General features: G+C 44.1%; 1 protein-coding gene and 1 long non-coding RNA gene across 2 annotated transcripts in view; both read left to right on the top strand.

The window, feature by feature from the left end:
- Positions 1-19,941, top strand: part of LOC138990988 (uncharacterized) — a 426,908-nt gene that overhangs the window by 62,542 nt on the left and 344,425 nt on the right. The window lies entirely within an intron of this gene.
- Positions 14,284-19,941, top strand: part of EHF (ETS homologous factor) — a 43,899-nt gene continuing 38,241 nt past the window's right edge. The window contains exon 1 of the mRNA XM_070383571.1: positions 14,284-14,466. The gene's annotated coding sequence lies outside the window, so the exon portion shown is untranslated. The remainder of the gene's footprint in view (positions 14,467-19,941) is intronic.

Here is a 19,941-nt window from a genome sequence, read left to right as displayed (position 1 = left end):
GCAAATCTCTTGTTTCTTGCCAGTCGGAGGCCCTGGGGAGACTATGTCCTTGTGGCCACGTGATCCTTTGCACTGCTGCTGCTGCTGCTAAGTCGCTTCAGTCGTGTCCGACTCTGTGCAGCCCCATAGACAGCCTCCCACCAGGCTCCCCCGTCCCTGGGATTCTCCAGGCAAGAACACTGGAGTGGGTTGCCATTTCCTTCTCCAATGCATGAAAGTGGAAAGTGAAAGTGAAGTCGCTCGTGTCCAACTCTTAGCGACCCCATGGACTGCAGCCTACCAGGCTCCTCTGTCCATGGGATTTTCTAGGCAAGAGTACTGGAGTGGGGTGCCATCGCCTTCTCCAGATCCTTTGTACAGCCACCTCTAAAAGAGCCACTCGGCAAGTATTAACCAGCTCAATCAGTTCAGTTCAGTCACTCAGTCGTGTCCCACTCTTTTCGACCCCATGGACTGCAGCTCGCCAGGCCTCTCTGTCCATCACCAACTCCCAGAGTTTACTCAAACTCATGTCCATTGAGTCGGTGATGCCATTCAACCATTTCATCCTCTGTCGTCCCCTTCTTTTCCTGCCTTCGATCTTTCCTAACATCAGGGTCTTTTCAAATGAGTCAGTTCTTCACATCAGGTGGCCAAAGTATTGGAGTTTCAGTTTCAGCATCAGTCCTTCCAATGAATATTCAGGACTGATTTCCTTTAGGAGGACTGGTTGGATCTCCTTTTAGTCCAAGAGACCAGCTTATAGGACCTTGGGTTCAACTCCAGGTTTCAGTCCAGCCTCCAAAGGTTAATACCAGCCACCATTTATGGTGCACTGGCATGCTTCCTAAACATATAATACCTCTTTAATCTTCTCCAGTGCTGGGGGATGGCATATCTCCATTTGCCAATGAGAGCATGGGGACTCAGAGGTGATAGGTAAGTGCCCAAGGACCCACAGCTGTTAGAGAAGATCAGACTGGTGGATTGACCAACCTTCTTGGTTTACCAGAAATTTCCTGGACCATGGCGTTTCCTGGGAGGTGGGGCATTCATTGCTAAAACCAGGGAAGTCTGGCATGACCTGGGTTCTCTATATGCTACCTCCCTGACAAGATCGGGCAGTGATTCTGAAAAACAGTTGGACTGAGAAAGAGGAGAGGAGGGTGATATAGAGACAGAGCAGCAGGAATAACTTAGCACTGCTTCTTTCTGGGAAGACAGCTGTGGCTACTTCCTCTCCTGACCATGTTCTCGGGCGCCCTCCTCTTTCCTGAGATCACTACAGAGTCTTGAGGTGGGACGGTGCTCCTTCTGTGGGTTTGATTCCCATAGGGAATTAGAGCTGTCTGTGCCTGGAGGTGCCTCCCCTGAGGCTGGAGGAGAGGGTGCAGGACCCAGAGGACCCGCTGGGAACCATGCATGTGACCTCAGACCCCTGTCCACCATACAGTCACTGAATGACCTCCAGATAGATGCCAAACCAAGCGGGGAGGTGTATCATTTCAACCATCTTGTATGCATCACACTTCCCAGGGATATTGGGAGCATCTAAGGAGATACACAGAGCAAACAGTTTCTAAAGCATCATAGACACACAGGGTGTGTGGGTTATGCTGCTGCTTCTAGACACCCGAGCCCCAGCTTTGGAGTTTCACCAACTCAGCGCCCTGATACTTGAGAGAAGTGTGTTAAGCCTTTCCAGGGATAGGCAACGTAGACCCTGTCTGCCTGGGTTACCTAGGCTGGCTGGGGAAATGCAGAACCCCAAATGGCCCCACATGGCAGACTAGGAAATGTACTGAAGTCTTGCTTCATTAGAATCTGTGTTCCATGATAGCAGGAATTTTTATCTTTTTTTTTTTTCCTCCTGTGGCTAAATCCCCATTTCCTGGTACAGTGCCTGGCCCATGGCAGAAATTTGGTAAACATTTGTTGACTACTGAATGGTTCCAAGTACAAACAAATCATTTGGGAACACAGATTCTAATGAAGCAACTGGGGGAGACTGAGTGGAGAAAATGGGTTGGGTTCTGCTGGGCAAAGATGCAGAAAGGTCCACGTGGTGGGTTGGCAGGAAGCAGAGAAGCACGTGGCACCTGTGCAGAAGCCATGTGGGTCCATCGTGTCTGGGATGTATATCAGAGGTGCAGCTGGAGACTATAGAACTGAGGACATAGGTGGAGGCCAAGGGATGGGGACCAGTAACGGTGTGCCCTCAGAGAGTTGGGACTGTCTGCCTTTGAGCCTTTATTTTCCAAATTTTAATCACTCCAATTTTATTAACTCTATTTTTCTCTATGTCTACATACCTGTTTATATTATTTGCTTAATAACTTTCATTTTGACTTGCACTGACTCTCTTTTACTTTACTAAGTTAGTTTTCATGTGAAAACATATAACTGTTAAAATAGAAATTATTATTTGTGCTTAAAAATCATCTTGTCATCTTTTGAGGGACACAGCTCCAGGGAACGGGGAAACTGGTAAAGACTTTTTTTTGTCTGCCCTGGGTCTTCACTGCTGTACGTGGGCTTTCTCTAGCTGTGGTGAACAGGGTCTGTCCTCTAGCTGGGGTGCATGGGCTTCTCATTGTGGAGCATGGGATCCAGGTGGGGGAACTCAGGAGTTGGGGTGTCCAGGTTGAGTTACTGGGTAGAATATGGAATCTTCCCAGGATTGAACCCATGTCCCCTGTGTTGGCAGGCAGATTCTTAACAACTGGATCACCAGGGAAATCCTGGTAAAGATTTTTGAGCAGGAGAATGATCTGGTTGCTTTTTGAGAAGATGGCAAACATGAAGAATGGTGGTGTGTACGTACAATTCTGGTTCATTTGTGACTAGAATGGTAAGGAAAATGACCAAGGTGAGTTCTGTGGGGCAAGTCAGTTTCTCCAAGGGCTTCAGAATGAAGCACACAGTAACTGCTCTCTTTCCTTTTTGGTCTCAGTTTACCCTCTTTCCCAGCAACTCTGCCCTACTACCTACGGCTTGCTGCCAACAGGTCTGAGGAGTGGAGATGGGTTAGAACAAAGAGTTGTCTACTGGAGGTCAGGCCATGGGATGGGCATGATCCATGGTGGGTCTTGATGACCAACAATTAAGTTCATGGCAGCATAGTGCTATGGCTTCCTAGGCTCGTCTTACCTGGCTGTTCAAAGAATGTTACCCCCAGCCAAGGCTCATGTTCACAGAGGCTTGACCCATCCCCTAACAAGCCTATTTTTCCCAGCTGTGCATTTAGCGTCCAAGTTAAGGTGACCTGCCAACTGAAAAGAAAATGGATTGGCAAAAATCAGAAATTTGCCAGGGGCTCCCTTCCTCCAGCACAGCCACATACGATTGTGAGAGCTAAGGTTGGATTCCTTGAGGTTTTCTGCTCTAGTGAGTCTGGCAACTCCTGGAGAACCACAAACAGGTGAACTTGAGGATGATAAACCCTGGTCAGACTTTGAAGTCTTTTGGTGCTGATGGAGAAAGTCCCTGAACCATCTGGTTTTGGTGTTGATGGAGAATGTCTATGGCAAGCTGACCATGTCCTTTTTGGATGCTTACCTGGTCAGGTTGCTCTGTCCCCTGCCCTCCGTCTCTCATTCTTTCCAGCAGAACAGAGTTCGAGGGCCTCCAGGCTTTCCACTGTAAGGAAGTGGGCAGACTGTGGCCAGTCTCTTTCGCTTGGGGCTGTCCTCCAGAAAGAAGTTTTCAGATGAACTGACTCTGCAGATTTTTGGTTCAGTTTACAGAGGAGTTCCTTATTTCAGTTTTACTGTATACCCACCTACACAATTATCTTTTGGTTCTCAGAATTTCAGAGCTATTAACCTCCAACCTTAAATCAGGATTCTCATAAAACTTTCCTGGCTCACAGTCATAAAAGAAACCAGGTCTCAAAATAGGTATTTGGTATACTGTCCTTCTCCAGGAAGACAAATTGACTAATTCCAAACCCTGTACTCAACATGCGGTTGCTAAGAATGGAGTTGGGGTGGGGTGAGAAAGGGGAGAAAAATCATAGACATGCCATGATACATGTGGGGAGATTTCATTTGGATTTCCCCCAAATATAGAATTATTCATAAATAATTCCAAGGGCTTCTTTCTTGACATTCCACCAACGTGCAGGTGCATATGTTTTGAATGGATTAAATGAATAATTTATTTATGCAAATGAGGTTATTTGTATAGTCCCAGTGGTTGTGCTTGTCAACGATCAGATATCATTTCCAGGAGGTTTCTAGGTGCATTCTTTCCAGAGGCATGAGCAAGTCTAGAATTTCTAGTTTCTATCTGGAAGGCATTTAGGAGCAGAATCTGATTGATTAGTATTTTACATTTTCTTGAGACACTCTCAGTTGCTTAAGAAGAATGGAATTGAGAAACTGATGACAGCCCCCGCCTCTAATGAAGTTCCACTGCTTCCCTCAACTGTCGTTAGTAATACTTTGATCATCACTCCAACTCTTGACTATTCTTCTGCCATTTCTGCATCTAGAGGCTGTGGGACTTAGCCTGCCTAGGGCTATTAGGCTGGGTGGGTGGCAGGGTGACCTTTGTGTCAAGAGACTCATGAATTCCCAGGCAAGACCAAGTCACAGCTTTTTCCAATGGGTTTCCCCTCAATTATTATTCTGTGCAGTTGGCTTTTTAAATATTTGGTATGGAAGGACAGGGGTTGAAGACTGTCCTAGAAGATCCAGATCTGTTTGCCTGTCTTATACTTTTTTTTCATTTCAACTTTACAATCTCGCTCTTACAAGAAACATTCACATCTCCAATTGTCTTCCAGAATTGAGCTTGGCTTTGCCTGTCCCTGTAAGATATTATGGACTTCCCCAGGAGCTTAGATGGTAAAGAATCCCCCTGCAATGTGGGAGACCTGGGTTTGATCCCTGGGTTGGGAAGATCCTTTGGAGAAAGGAATGGCTACCCACTCCGTATTCTGGCCTGGAGAACTCCATGGACTGTTTAATCCATGGGGTCTCAAAGAGTTGGACACGATTGAATGACTTTCTATAATCCAAAATTCAACACACTGTTGAGCTTCTCTTTGTTGAAGATGGTTGTGATTGACTTGTTTTGGAATGACACCAGCTTTGTCTGAGCTCCAGAAACTTGCTTTACTGTGCGGCCTTGGCCAAGTTACTTCTCAGGCTTAGGAGGCTCAGCTCCCACCTCTGCAAAGTAAGAAGAGTCTTAGTCTCTTTCTGATGGAGTTTTGTGAGGATTAAATGAAGTGATGCAAGTTAAATTCTAGTGACTGGGACATGGTTAAAAATGAGTAAATGTAAAGAGTCACTATTATGCTTCCATTTTCCTGTAACTTGTCCAGTGTCACTCCTCCCCTCCCCTACTTTGTCCTTTGAAATGTGGAGAATTAGTTCTCTCATCACCCTTACGTTCACTCTTGCCATTTCCTGCTTGACCACATCCAACTGACCTTGATTCATGAACCTAACATTCCAGGTTCCTATGCAGTATGGTTCTTTACAGCATCGGACTTTACTTTCACCACCAGACACATCCACAACAGAGCATTGTTTCTGCTTTGGCCCAGCAGCTTCGTTCTTTCTGGAGCTATTAGTAATTGCCTTCTGTTCTTTCCCAGTAGCATCTTGGACACCTTTCAATCTGGGGGGGTTCATCCTTTGGTGTCACATCTTTCTGTCGTTTAATACTGTTGATGGGGTTCTTGCAGTGAGAATACAGGAGTGGTTTGCCATTCCTTCCTCCAGTGGGCCACTTCTTGTCAGAACTCTTCACTATGACCCGTCTGTCTTGGGTGGCCCTGCATGGCATGGCTTTTAGCTTCATTGAGTTACACATGCCCCTTTGCCATGACAAGGCAGTGATCCATGAAGGGTGGCAGAGGATGAGATGGTTGGATAGCATCACCAATTCAATGGACATGAACTTGGGCAAACTCCGGGAGATGGCGGCAAATGGTGAGGGACAGAGAGGACTGGCGTGTTGCAGTCCAGACACAGTCAGTCACAACTTAGCGACTGAACAACAACAGCACCCTTATGTAACTTCATACATTCCTAAGGGGATCTCTTGAGATTTAAGCTCCATACTTCGAGGCGAGAGTAAGCATTTCCTGAGAGCCCACCAAACGCCAGACACTCTGCTAGTGCTCTGTACATTTCTAATTTAAATATCTAAATAGCTCACTGAAAGTATTTATATACCCAACAAACAGATGGGAAAGTTGAGAGCTAAAGAGTAAGTAACTACAATAAGGTCATCCTGGTCAGTCTGACTCCAACATCTCTGTCGTATTCACTGGACCAGCTGCTTCTGAAAAAGCTGAGTTGTCTTTTTTTTTTTTTTTTTTTTGAGGATGAGGGAATAGGTTCCGAGCACCCTCATCTTGCAACACCACAGGTTCTCCCTAGTCATTAGACATTTAGATTGTGATTTTACATATTTTCTACTTGGGTCTGAGAGTTTGCTTTTGCTCATGACCCCTGGCTGAAAGAGACTGAGGGACTGAGAACTTCACTCAAGTTCAGCCCCATTATAATGAGCCTCTTGGACAGTAGGAACCTAGTCTTCTGATTTATCATTAGTGGAATAATACAGGAGCCCACAAAATATAAATAGATGGTAATGAATGCAATATTAATTATTGTCTCTGCTGTCACTCACCTTTGGAGGTGTCAATTTGGTCGGTGTAAGCAGGAGCCCCTGAGTTGTATGGACGATCCTGATGCTGCATTAGGGCAGAGCAAGGATACACGGGTCAGAAAAGGCTGAGTGCTTGCAGGGGCAGGGATGGGTGACCGATCTGGGCAGGCTGCCGTGCCTCACCTCTGATGCATCTTCAGCAGCGTCTCCTTATTCTGTTTTAAAGTTGGGGGTTCCATGATAGTGGAAAAAGTTCTCACAGTTAAGTAATACATTAAAATAAACTCTATAATTGTAAGAAGCTCTTGCCCACACAAAAAAGAAGAAAATATAGGCTGCAAGAAGGTGGCCTGGAAGTGGAGAACTTTTGCCTTGTCTGTTCTCCTGTTGTGAGACGGAGGAACGAGCCTTCCTGAAGACCCTGATGGAAATGTTGTTTAGATGCTCAAAGCAGTTTGATTCAAGAAGCAAAGTGCTTATGCCAACAGTGGAGTTGGCGTTAAGTCAGGGCACCACGTAAAGTTGTCTGGGAGGAGAGATAAGGCCAGAAAGAGAGTAATAAGATATAGGTGAAGCAGAAGGAACGGGTCAGGAGTGCATTTAAAAAGGCAAGAATCGCGATGTCTTGGAGAATAATTAAAATATGAGAGGAAAGTTCAGAACACTTATCTTTGGTGCATTGGTGATGCATCCAGATGCCTGAGGTGTATTTGTGGGTGTGTGTGCACATATGTATACATGCATTGGGTCATTTTTTTTCCCAGAAATGGTGAACTACCCGCCACTACTCCAGCACCAAGTTTATCCCCACCTCAGCAGGCAAGTAGGACGTTCCATTGGCAGAGAATATTCTCAGTGTGTAGGCACAAATGTGACGGCAAAAGACATGGTCAAAAAGTGCTTACATGGCTGTTAAGACAGCTGTCAGTGTCAGACCTTCCAAATGGAACTCAAGTGCTACCTTCAGAGCCCAGGAAGCTGCCTCCCAGAGGATTTGTAGACCCTTGAGAAGTAGATCTAAGAAAGATGGAAAGATTTTGGAAGCACAGCTCTTAGGAGGGAGTAGGGTGTGAGGCAAGATGATATTTATTAATCCTAGTTCCTTATTTAATTCTAGGCAGCCCCTTAGCCAGATAATTCTTTACATCAGCCCCCTCCTCTCACCAGAGTTTCTTGTTCCTGTCAATTCTAGAGTAATATTCTTGTGTGGCTCTCACTAAATTGCCACATTCTGCCCTGGAGGTAATTCCATGTCATCAAGAGGGGATGATAGACAGAAACATATATAAACACACGTTTGCTTTCAAAAATAAATATAGGGCCTCTAGTTAAAAGGTGCTGTGTAAAGTAAGCCAGCATCCTTTTTTTTTTTTTTTTTTTTCCACAGCAAGCACGGTGCTCTCATTAACCTTGTAACCACAGCCTGTGTTGGTATTAAGACTCGACCCCTTAGGGCTTGATACTTGGCTCAGAGAGATTCTTTGTCTTGGCCTTGGTGTAGGAATTAAGGTCCCTGGGGTTCACTGATTCGGAGATGTGGATCTCCTGGTAGACTTTTCAACTGAACTCAGGGTCCCCAGGTCACTGCACACAATCCGGCTTGGTTTGCTCTGCCCCACTCTTTCTTTTATGGGAACTAGCATTGCAACTTGACCCAAGGCCTCTGTGTCTTTGCACAGGTCTGAGACAGTGTTACAGACTTGAAACCAGGAAGGTTTCTCTTCAGAGTAATTGACTTTGCAGAGTTGGTTCCAGTTCTCGGTATTATCTCGATCTTGACCTGAGGGCAGGCTGCTTTGCCTCTCTGTTTTATGTCTTCGCATCCTTAAAACCTAGGCAGTCAGCTTTTTCTCATCACCTCATTGCCTCCCTTGGTCTTTATCAGTCTCCAGGAGATCCTGGGAGCATAGAGCAAATGGAACCTATACTGGGTTAGAACTCTGATGGGATAATGAGACTCTTGCCTGATTTCTCCTCGAGAAGGTTATGACTTTCGAGAAATTAACAATGTGTTCATAAACAGACTGGTATGTTTAATGGTTTTGTGGTTAAACTGTTAAACTTACCCACGAATGACATGCTTGATATGTTTAATGCTCTTGCAGTTGAAGGTCTCATCATCAAATCCAACTTCTGGCATTTTCAGTTAAAAATCAAGTAAGTAAGTAAGTGAGTGTTAGTCACTCAGTCGTGTCTGACTCTTTGTGACCCCATGGACGGCAGCCTACCAGGCTCCTTTGTCCGTGAGATTTTCCAGGCAAGGATACTGGAGTGGGTTGCCATTTCCTTCTCCAGGGTATCTTCCCAACCCAGGGATCGAACCCAGGTCTCCTGCACTGCAAGCAGATTCTTTACTGACTGAGCTACAAGGAAAGCCCTTGTAGCTTGATTGTAAAAATCAAGCTTGTCTTGATTGTAAAAATCAAGACTGCCATCCATTCTATCATCTCTATCTATCTATCCATCAATCTAATTTGATATAAGTGCTGTCTCTTTTATCATAGAGTAAAAGACCTCATACTTTAAAGGAATTTCTCTATGGATGTGATATCCGTTGATTCATCTGTCTGTCTATCTTTGTAACCATCCATCTGTCTAATTTGATGTAAGTGGTGTCATATTGAAGTTAACCATAGGGTAAAACACCTCATACTCTGAAGGGATTTCTCTATGGATGTAGCAGGCCTAAAAATCTAGCTTTTTTTTTTTTTTTTTTTGGAGGAGGAAGATGTTTTTGCTTTTAAGGGAGGTTTAGCTAAGTTTCAAGTAAAGAAAAGAAATAATACTTAATAAGAACCCATTAAGCACCAGATACATTGTTAGGTACTTTGTATATCGGAATGGGTGAATTTAACTCAGATGACCATTATATCTACTACTGCGGGCAGGAATCCCTCAGAAGAAATGGAGTGGCCATCATGGCCAACAAAAGAGTCTGAAATGCAGTACTTGGATGCAATCTCAAAAACGACAGAATGATCTCTGTTCGTTTCCAAGGCAAACCATTCAATATCACAGTAATCCAAGTCTATACCCCAACCAGTAATGCTGAAGAAGCTGAAGTTGAACGGTTCTATAAAGACCTACAAGACCTTTTAGAACTAACACCCAAAAAAGATGTCCTTTTCATTATAGGGGACTGGAATGCAAAAGTAAGAAGTCAAGAAACACCTGGAGTAACAGGCAAATTTGGCCTTGGAATATGGAATGAAGCAGGGCAAAGACTAATAGAGTTTTGCCAAGAAAATGCACTGGTCATAACAAACACCCTCTTCCAACAACACAAGAGAAGACTCTATACATGGACATCACCAGAGGGTCAACACCGAAATCAGATTGATTATATTCTTTGCAGCCAAAGATGGAGAAGCTCTATACAGTCAGCAAAAACAAGACCAGGAGCTGACTGTGGCTCAGACCATGAACTCCTTATTGCCAAATTCAGACTTAAATTGAAGAAAGTAGGGAAAACCACTAGACCATTCAGGTATGACCTAAATCAAATCCCTTACGATTATACAGTGGAAGTGAGAAATAGATTTAAGGGCCTAGATCTGGTAAATAGAGTGCCTGATGAACATGGAATGAGGTTCGTGACATTGTACAGGAGACAGGGGTCAAGACCATTCCCATGGAAAAGAAATGCAAAAAAGCAAAATGGCTGTCTGGGGAGGCCTTACAAATAGCTGTGAAAAGAAGAGAAGTGAAAAGCAAAGGAGAAAAGGAAAGATAGAAACATCTGAATGCAGAGTTCCAAAGAATAGCAAGAAGAGATAAGAAAGCCTTCTTCAGCAATCAATGCAAAGAAATAGAGGAAAACAACAGAATGGGAAAGACTAGGGATCTCTTCAAGAAAATCAGAGATACCAAAGGAACATTTCATGCAAAGATGAGCTCGATAAAGGACAGAAATGGTATGGACCTAACAGAAGCAGAAGATATTAAGAATAGATGGCAAGAATACACAGAAGAACTGTACAAAAAAGATCTTCACAACCCAGATAGTCACAATGGTGTGATCACTGACCTAGAGCCAGACATCCTGGAATGTGAAGTCAAGTGGGCCTTAGAAAGCATCACTACGAACAAAGCTAGTGGAGGTGATGGAATTCCAGTTGAGCTATTTCAAATCCTGAAAGATGGTGCTGTGAAAATGCTGCACTCAATATGCCAGAAAATTTGGAAAACTCAGCAGTGGCCACAGGACTGGAAAAGGTCAATTTTCATTCCAATCCCAAAGAAAGGCAATGCCAAAGAATGCTCAAACTACCGCACAATTGCACTCATCTCACACGCTAGTAAAGTAATGCTCAAAATTCTCCAAGCCAGGCTTCAGCAATATGTGAACCGTGAACTTCCTGATGTGCAAGCTGGTTTTAGAAAAGGCAGAGGAACCAGAAATCAAATTGCCAACATCCGCTGGATCATGGAAAAAGCAAGAGAGTTCCAGAAAAACATCTCTTTCTGCTTCATTGACTATGACAAAGCCTTTGACTGTGTGGATCACAATAAACTGTGGAAAATTCTGAAAGAGATGGGAATACCAGACCACCTGATCTGCCTCTTGAGAAATTTGTATGCAGGTCAGGAAGCAACAGTTAGAACTGGACATGGAACAACAGACTGGGTCCAAATAGGAAAAGGAGTTTGTCAAGGCTGTATATTGTCACCCTGTTTATTTAACTTATATGCAGAGTACATCATGAGAAACGTTGGACTGGAAGAAACACAAACTGGAATCAAGATTGCCAGGAGAAATCTCAATAACCTCAGATATGCAGATGACACCACACTTATGGCAGAAAGTGAAGAGGAACTCAAAAGCCTCTTGATGAAAGTGAAAGTGGAGAGTGAAAAAGTTGGCTTAAAGCTCAACATTCAGAAAACGAGATCATGGCATCCAGTCCCACCACTTCATGACAAATAGATGGGGAAACAGTGGAAACAGTGTCAGACTTTATTTTTCTGGGCTACAAAATCACTACAGATGGTGACTGCAGCCATGAAATTAAAAGACGCTTACTCCTTGGAAGGAAAGTTATGACCAACCTAGATAGCATATTCAAAAGCAGAGACATTACTTTGCCAACAAAGTTCCATCTAGTCAAGGCTATGGTTTTTCCTGTGGTCACGTATGGATGTGAGAGTCGGACTGTGAAGAAAGCTGAGCACCGAAGAATTGATGCTTTGAACTGTGGCGTTGGAGAAGACTCTTGAGAGTCCCTTGGACTGCAAGGAGATCCAACCAGTCCATTCTGAAGGAGATCAGCCCTGGGATTTCTTTGGAAGGAATGATGATAAAGCTGAAACTCCAGTACTTTGGCCACCTCATGTGAAGAGTTGACTCATTGGAAAAGACTCTGATCTGGGAGGGATTGGGGGCAGGAGAGAAGGGGACGACAGAGGATGAGATGGTTGGATGGCATCACTGACTTGATGGATGTGAGTCTGAGTGAACTCTGGGAGTTGGTGATGGACAGGGAGGCCTGGCGTGCTGTGATTCATGGGGTTGCAAAGAGTCGGACACGACTGAGCAAGTGATCTGATCTGATCTGATATATACATAAAGACTCCACAAATAAAGTGGTTTATGAGAATGGGGTGACATCGTTCCTTCCCCTTTCATCATTTCCATCCTCAAATGTCTCTTTTCAGGAATGCCTTTAATGAAGTAGTCCTCTGATAGAAAATGAGCAGGGTAAGAGTGGATGAAGACATTGGAGATGTAACTGGAACTCTTCAACTAGAAATATTAATAAAAGAGCCTGCAATTAAAAGTGGCTGGGACTAGACCTGAGAATCACATCACTTTTGGAGTTGTTTTTGAAGTTAACCACTTCTTGATTACACACCCCCTACCTCCCACATATGCCCCTGGTTAATATCAGGCAAAACTGTAAAGAAGATCAAGTTTGCTTCCTGGCGTTACACTGGTACTCATAACACCCCACCACCCCTTCCCACAAACACACACACACACGCACACCTGCACACACACATGTGCACACATACACACGGCACCCCCCTGAAGTGGGTGGGGCTGCTAGTTCAGATTGCTCATGATTCATCCTTTAAGCAAAACCCAGTCTGCTCCCTGAGGGCCTTGCTCTCAGATCTGGAGCTGATAGACTAATTAGGGCTAATGTGATAATGGGCAATAATGACATTTACTATGTGTATCAGATATTTGTGTTTTAACAAGGCCTTTGGAAAACACGCAGGTTGAAGGTAGGGAATGGTGGGAATGTTTAGTGAAAGCCGGGGAGATAGACGCGTTTTTCAGAGCCCCCTTAAACTGTACTTCCAAAACTTTCAAAATCTTCAGGACCTGCCTGAGTTCTGAGACCCTCCTGGACCTACCCTCCCACCAAGTCTTTGACACCTTCCAGAACCTCAGCAAACACGGTGCCCACACTAGGACAACCAGCAAAAAAAGACTGCTACCGTCCACTTACTAGTCCATCTCCTGTTGGGCAATGGCTTACTTTTTGTTCTATTCAGTCGTTGCCCATATACAGACTTTCCTTTTTTGTACAAGGAACTTCTTGGTTTTGATCACAAAATCTTTGTCTCTTTGCCAAAACCCAAATTCCCTTTCCCCTCCCATAGAGGGGAGGCCTGGTGAGTTAAAGAAATCCGCTTAGACACTTAGCTCATGCCAGGCCAGTGTCCAAGGAGACCCAAGAGAGAAAGTTCATAGTATTTTTCCTTGCCAGGAGCTGACACTCACCTAAATTGGAGGAGGGGCGTCTGTGAGCCAGTAAAGCAGGCCCTTGGCCAGGGGGGTGGGAATTGTGTGGATATTTGAAATCCACGGATCCTCCCTCAAATTCCATCTTCTTGCCCAAAGTGTGTTGTTATATTTCTAGTTTCAGCATCTTGGTTTTTCTCTCTCGAGCTCCTATAGGGAGGGTTGATTTATAGTTAAAAAACAAAAGACCATGGAAGTGTCAAGAGGAAGAATCTGGCTAAGCAGACAACCAGATAGTCAGGCTTTTGCGTTGTTGACAGCTGACTCTTCTACTTTGTCAACTCAGGGTAGACTCTCCCTCCCAGGACCCTTCCTTCAAATTTTCCAAAGCTCACTACTGGGACCAGGGCGATGGGCTTTTCAAAGTCCACTGAAATTACCAAGGGTCCATGTCAAGGAGGTAATCATGGTGCCTGGAGAAAGAATTTATGCTTCCAGCAACCTGGCCGGGAGCCCCATAAAAACTTGCTGTCTGTGTGGCAGGGAAAAGATCTTGATGATGAACCAGAGTGGACTGAACACAAATTAGTATATGAAGACAGAGGTTTAAGAGAGCCCCTGAATCCCCTATACCACCATCTCCTCCAGATTTGAGCTTCTGCTCACATCGCATTTACAGTCTCCCCTCCTGGTGGTGTCTTTGGGGAGCAAGCCTGGTGTTTTTCACCTGAAACACCCTTTAAGCTGAAAAGAACAGTCACCACCAAATCAATTCCTCATCCATTAACAGGTTGTCTCTCTGTTCTCGAGACACAGGCATAACCTGGTTAGACCTGTTTTGTTTGAACACTAACGTGTGAGTTGGCCAAATGCAAATGAGCAAATGTTTGTAATCCTTTATTTTATTTTTTTAAAGGGCCCGGCAGCCAATCAGAAGAGGGGGAAGTGACTTAGGGAATTCCCGGTTGGTGGCTTATTGCTTAACATCCTACAAAATGATTTAAAATTATTGTCATGTGCATTGATCTTCACTCTGATGAGGGCTCAGACGTGATAACACTCCCGGTTCCCTGTCCCCGTTCAAGCTGGCGTGAGTGCTTCTAGCAGTCTTCCCTCCATTCGCCACAGCTATTGGATTTTCCACCCAGAATCTTTAGGTAGATGAGGTAAGTCCTTACTTTTAAACCTTCTTTGGAGTCTGGAATTTAAATACCTGAGTGGAAAGTGAAACCTGCCTTGAATCAGACAGAGGTAAATAAGAGACTCCCGGAGGCAGCTGGCAGGAAGTGAACGTGCCTCAGCTCTGTTCACCTCCCTGGGTCGTCTTAGGATTTGATTTTGGAGGGCGGCAGGCTGATTTTGAGTGCTATCTGAACTCCCTGCATGGAGTCTGGGCTTCCAATCACTGAATTTAAAAGTCCCCTGGTTTCCCTCTCTTTTTGTGACAAAGCCATTTCCCTGGATTGAATTGTGAAATTCTGAAAGCTGGGACAGGTTCTTCTCAGTGACGAACTGGTTGGCTAAATTGCTGTTGGGGCTCAGAACACACATTCTCATTTTCTAGAGATGTCTTCTGTTGGTGATTTTCCTGACTCATTCCATTAGTTGTAGGCAAAGGCAGATTCATCTTCAGTATATTCTGGTGTTGGAAAATGGCTGGAAACAGGCAAAGGTGTATGCACTCAAATTAGAAAAAGTGTTCAGGCAGCGTGGGTAGGCAAGGGTATTGGGGAGCGTGGCACACCTCTGTCCAGAAAACAATAACAATTTTGGCAAAGAGTTTTGCCATATCATAAGGGGACAGACCAGCCCTTTGTTCCATGACGGGACACTGTGACCAGACAGGCAGACGTGAGTCAGCGGCACCAAATGTCTTCTAAGACAGGGGTTCTTTTGATTTTGTTTGGTCACAATGGAGAAGTATTGGCCTCCATGTGGATAGAACTGGAAACGGTGGGTAGACCATCTTTTTGTTGGTAATGGCGATGCCGAGTCAGAAAGTGACATTTTCACCATCTGTCTTTGGCAAGATTTAGCATATTGCTGGGATGGTGGGCGCATGATCTTGTTACGATGAAGCATAAGCTGCTGGGCCTAAGTTCACAGGTGTCTCGTGACACTGACCTTAATAACAGGGATAAAGGGAGTGAATGTTTGGACTGGAGAACTTTTCAATGGAATGTCTAGTTCAGGAGTTTATTCTGTAGGCATGATTGTGAGAATGTGTTTAGATAGAGCTTTTCATTGCATAAAAGTGTAGTTGGGGCTCATGAGTGGCCATGTGCTAATTCCACTGAAGTCAAGGGAAGAGTTGATTTCCAACAGGAGAGATGAAGTTGTGTTATTAGGAAGAATTTTAGGGGTAAGGGATACTACCAGGAAAGGCTCTTAAGAGATTTTAAGAATGATTTTATGTAGCCCTATAAAAGTGAATAATCTTTAATTCTAAAAAAAAGGAGAATGACTTTAATAGCTGCATTTGGATTTTGTAGAAGGCTGCATTTAATCTTCTTTTTGAGGACTTGAGTCCAAAGACTATGAAATAACTCATCAGATTCATCTTTTTATAACCTGAAATTGTGTAGGATTACATTATTTCTGCACCATCACTAATGGCTTATGTGGACAGACTTTAAAAACAGTGGAACATGAAATGAAGGTCGTTTGAAAATGTGTGATCACATTTGAAAGAATAATAAATATAATGGAGATAATCCTCCATATTTCCAAACTATTTTATAGAGGCACTTTAGAAGAAAGAAACATTGAGGGAACAACTGTGCTTTCAGTTCTCGTGCGTTACTGTTCAAGATGGTGGCATTATTTGGAAACTTTTTAGGGTGATTGTGGGGAGTGTGATGCCTTAGATCCAGGCCTTGTACATATGAAAAATCTCAAATTCAATTATATTTTTTCTTTTGAGTTAAAAAGCATCTATTTGTTAAATTCAAACAATGCCTTTTTGATTTTTTTTTTTTTTTTTGCTTTTTTAAAAAAAATATACTGTGAGTGCCCCCAGATGGAAATGCCTTGGGTCTTTCTGGACCTCTGAGAAGTCTTGTGTTCACACTCATGATTCCACATTTGTGCTCCCTTTAACTCACTAACTTTATGCAGATCCTCTTTCAGTACCTTTTTGATGATTTCAAAGGCCGAGACAAAATGGAAACTGAGAGGCTAAACTATTTACTCAACTGCATTCAGTTAGCTAACCAGAAACTAGAAGGGACTCAAATCAGGTCCTAGGCCAGAATGTGAGTGCTGTGGGTCAAAGTTCACTTCTAGGAAGTAGAATTTAGTGTTGTGGATTCTTGTAAGGTTTTATTTCTTCCTTATCCCCACCTACTCCCCACCCCTAAATTAAGGTTAGCCCTGAATTGTGTTCTTTAGACCATCTTGCTTTTTGAAAACTCAGTGTAGGAACCCTGTTTAATGTTCAAGCATTAAGCCCAGTCGCAGAGGTTTACACGAATCATTCAAAAGTGGTTCAGTCTTTGCCTCGCTTCCTCCAGTTAGAGTCCTCCCTAAGTCCTTTGGAACAGATGGGATTTTCAAAGACCTCTGGGAGATGGGTGGGGTGGATACTGAGAACGCCGTGGTAGAAACTGCTAACACAGTTGAGAAGCAATGCCACGGTTTGGAGGAATCAAATAAAAAGTCGGAACGTGATTTTTGGTGATAACCTTTTTCTGCCGTTTCAGACCATTTCTCTTGTTAAGATCCCTCTCTGGTAGAATTGAAGTGACAATCATTTCTGTTGTGGGTGAGGCCCCAGTTGGGAGGCTTCAGCTCCATGCAGCTTTGGTGTTGGAGACCTGGCTTCTCACCCTGGTTGTGTTACCGGGTAACCGACCATGCTGAGCTCTTAGCCGGGGTGAGGCACGCTGGCAGTGCGCGGCGGGTGGTCGTCTGAAGACTGAGGACGGCAGCCCTGTCATATTGGGGTTCTCTTAAATCTGTTGCACAATCACTGAAGCGACAGGGAAGATAATAAACTTTATTTAATATGCTCTTATCTAATTTTTCATAATAGGATTTTAAATCATATGATTTGTTTTGAGGAGCAGCAATTGTGCTCTTATTAGATATGTGTGACTATTATGTTTATTTAAATCAGACAGGGCTTTAGAGCCCCAGGCTATTAAGCTGTGCAGGAAATACGGTGCAGTGAGGGAGACTGGGTCATGTTCAGATGGAACGTGTATTCAAGCCAAGTGGCTTTGACGTCAGGAAGCTAAGATGTGCCAGAGTAGAAGTTTTCATGGATCCCTCAGAGTTATTTGATTAAAGAATTATTGGACTTCAGAAGGAAAAAAAAATGTCTTTACGAATTCTCCTTGAAGAATTCCAGACTCATGTTTTTGAGTGATGGGAGCACAATGTAGACAAGGCAGGGTGTAGGACAGTCCCGGACTGGCATTGAGGAGACCTGGTTTTTGTAGTCCCAGCAAAACTATGTGCCCATAGCAACACACACCACCTCTCTGGGCTTTTGATCCCTCATTTTGAAACCTGATCATCCTGAAGATACACTTCGGTCCTCAGAACCTGGTGACTGGGGAAAGCTAGCTACGTCTAGAGGTCAGCAGGTTTAACTTGAGGCTGTGAAAGCTGAGAATGGGATGAGAGATGCCCTCCTAAGGATGAGACAGGAAAGAAGACCAGTCGGAACTCAAGTCGGAACGGCTTCCTTGGGGTCTTCAGAATTTTGGCCCAGGGATATGCCTGGTGGAGGTACTGCAGACTGGATACCGGGCGACTTTCCTAGGGGTGCTGGAGTCAGTTCCCATGACAATATCCCGTCTTTATCAATTGTCTCATTTATCCGGAGTCAGTGTGAGTATAGAAGCAGATGCAGCTGACTGTTTTGTGACCACTGGAAGCCGCTGGTGTACCCGGGTAGGCACTCTAATGCCCTCTTCTGTAAAACCCCAAAGCAGCTGGCTGAAAGGTGGATATTCAGGCCCCCATGGAGGCCACTCAGACTGTGTGGTGCTGGTCAGCTCACTTGACTGATTGTCCATGAATTACTGGGTAGATTGGATGGGTGTGGGCTCACCTCCTACAGAGGAAGACCTGAGGGGTCATCAGAAGAGGAACATGGCTGGCCCAGCCACTGAGCAGCCCACCTGGAGAGTCCAGTCTTTACAGAGGCCCTCGGCCTAAGTCTGGAAAAATCAGAGCTTGTAATAGAGTCAAGCAGGATGGCCCATTTAAAGAGGCTCCCAGGGCTCTAATTGGCCTTGTTTTAAAAGAGATACCCTGTAAAATACTCCTTTGAAAATTGATTTCACTAGCACCTAACCACATTCTGTCTTTGGTCTGTTTCACGGGGCTGAGCCCCTTGTTCTGGTTCATTGGATTCATATTATGTCTTCTCTTCCAATTTTCCCCAACACCCTGGCCCTAAGAGTTTCCTTCCTGTCCTTTTTCAGCAGCATCTTTGTTATTATTAAGGGTATCTGTCTATTTTAAATATGACCAGCATTTTAAACATGCTTCATACATTCCAAACATGCCTCTGATGAAAACCAAGTCCCAAATCAAAAGGAGCCAACAGGCCTACTATAATATTTTGATTACTGGACTATTAGACTACCGCACGAACCCCACTATTATAATAACTACTTATTTTTACTTTTGTAGGTCCTTGTCCAGATGCACACTTTTTTTTTTTTTGATGTTGTGATTGTGGTGAGTTTAAAAGTTCCTATTTAGCCACGTACCCCTCACTCTGTATCATAGTCACCACACAAACGGCCTTGGGGGTTAGGGCTTTATGGGCGTGATTGTGGGGAATTTAGAAGTTCCTCTTCAGCCACATACCCCTCACTCTATGTCATAGACACCACATAAAGGGCCTCTGGGGCTAGACCTTTATTGGTCCCATTGTGGATTTGAGAAATTTCAGCTCACCTGCCATCCCTTTCTTGACCTCATGCAGACTTTTTCCCAAAGTCTATCAAGTATCTGTTGGAATATGAAAGAGGTCTTCTATTCCTAAATATGACAATAGGGCTTGGAGCATATGACTGTCTCAAAGAGTTTTTGGGGGGTCCCTTTGAGGAACCTTTAAAAAAATTCTCTCATAAAGACTAATGATATATTCTATTGGAGGAGGTAAGTGGGGCCTGAAAGGTGAAGATTATGTCAGCCTGTCTCCATGGGTATCTACTGACAAGACTTGTTTTCTTCGCAGCTGGACTTGAGATTTGGCCTCAATTCAGCCTCTGCCTCAATTATGTCCACTGAGAAAATCAGAGGACACCTAGCTTACCTTTCTAACGCCCTTGACCAGAGGCTGTGGCTTGAGGAACATGGCTGAAATGTAGACTTTGGCTGCTTCTGTCTCTCAAGAGGCAGGAGGCTATGGGTTTTTGTTGCCTGCAAGCAGTTGGAATGTGGTAGAAAGAACACGAGGTTAAAGTCAGAACACCTGGGTTCACATTCGACTCTGTCACTGAGCAGCTGAATGACACTGGATGAATTATCTAAGCTCCAGAATATAAGTTTCCTCATCTGGAAAATGGGGGTAATAACATCTGCACAGGCTGTTATAAGGATTAAATTAGACAAAGAATCTGAAAGCATCTGGACCCATACTTGTGAGTAAACAATTAGTAATTGTGGAATGGAGTTGG

The sequence above is a fragment of the Bos mutus genome, chromosome 15 (genome assembly GCF_027580195.1).
Source record: "Bos mutus isolate GX-2022 chromosome 15, NWIPB_WYAK_1.1, whole genome shotgun sequence".
NCBI classification, from domain to species: domain Eukaryota; kingdom Metazoa; phylum Chordata; class Mammalia; order Artiodactyla; family Bovidae; genus Bos; species Bos mutus.
This window is presented reverse-complemented; position numbering and strand designations above follow the sequence as displayed.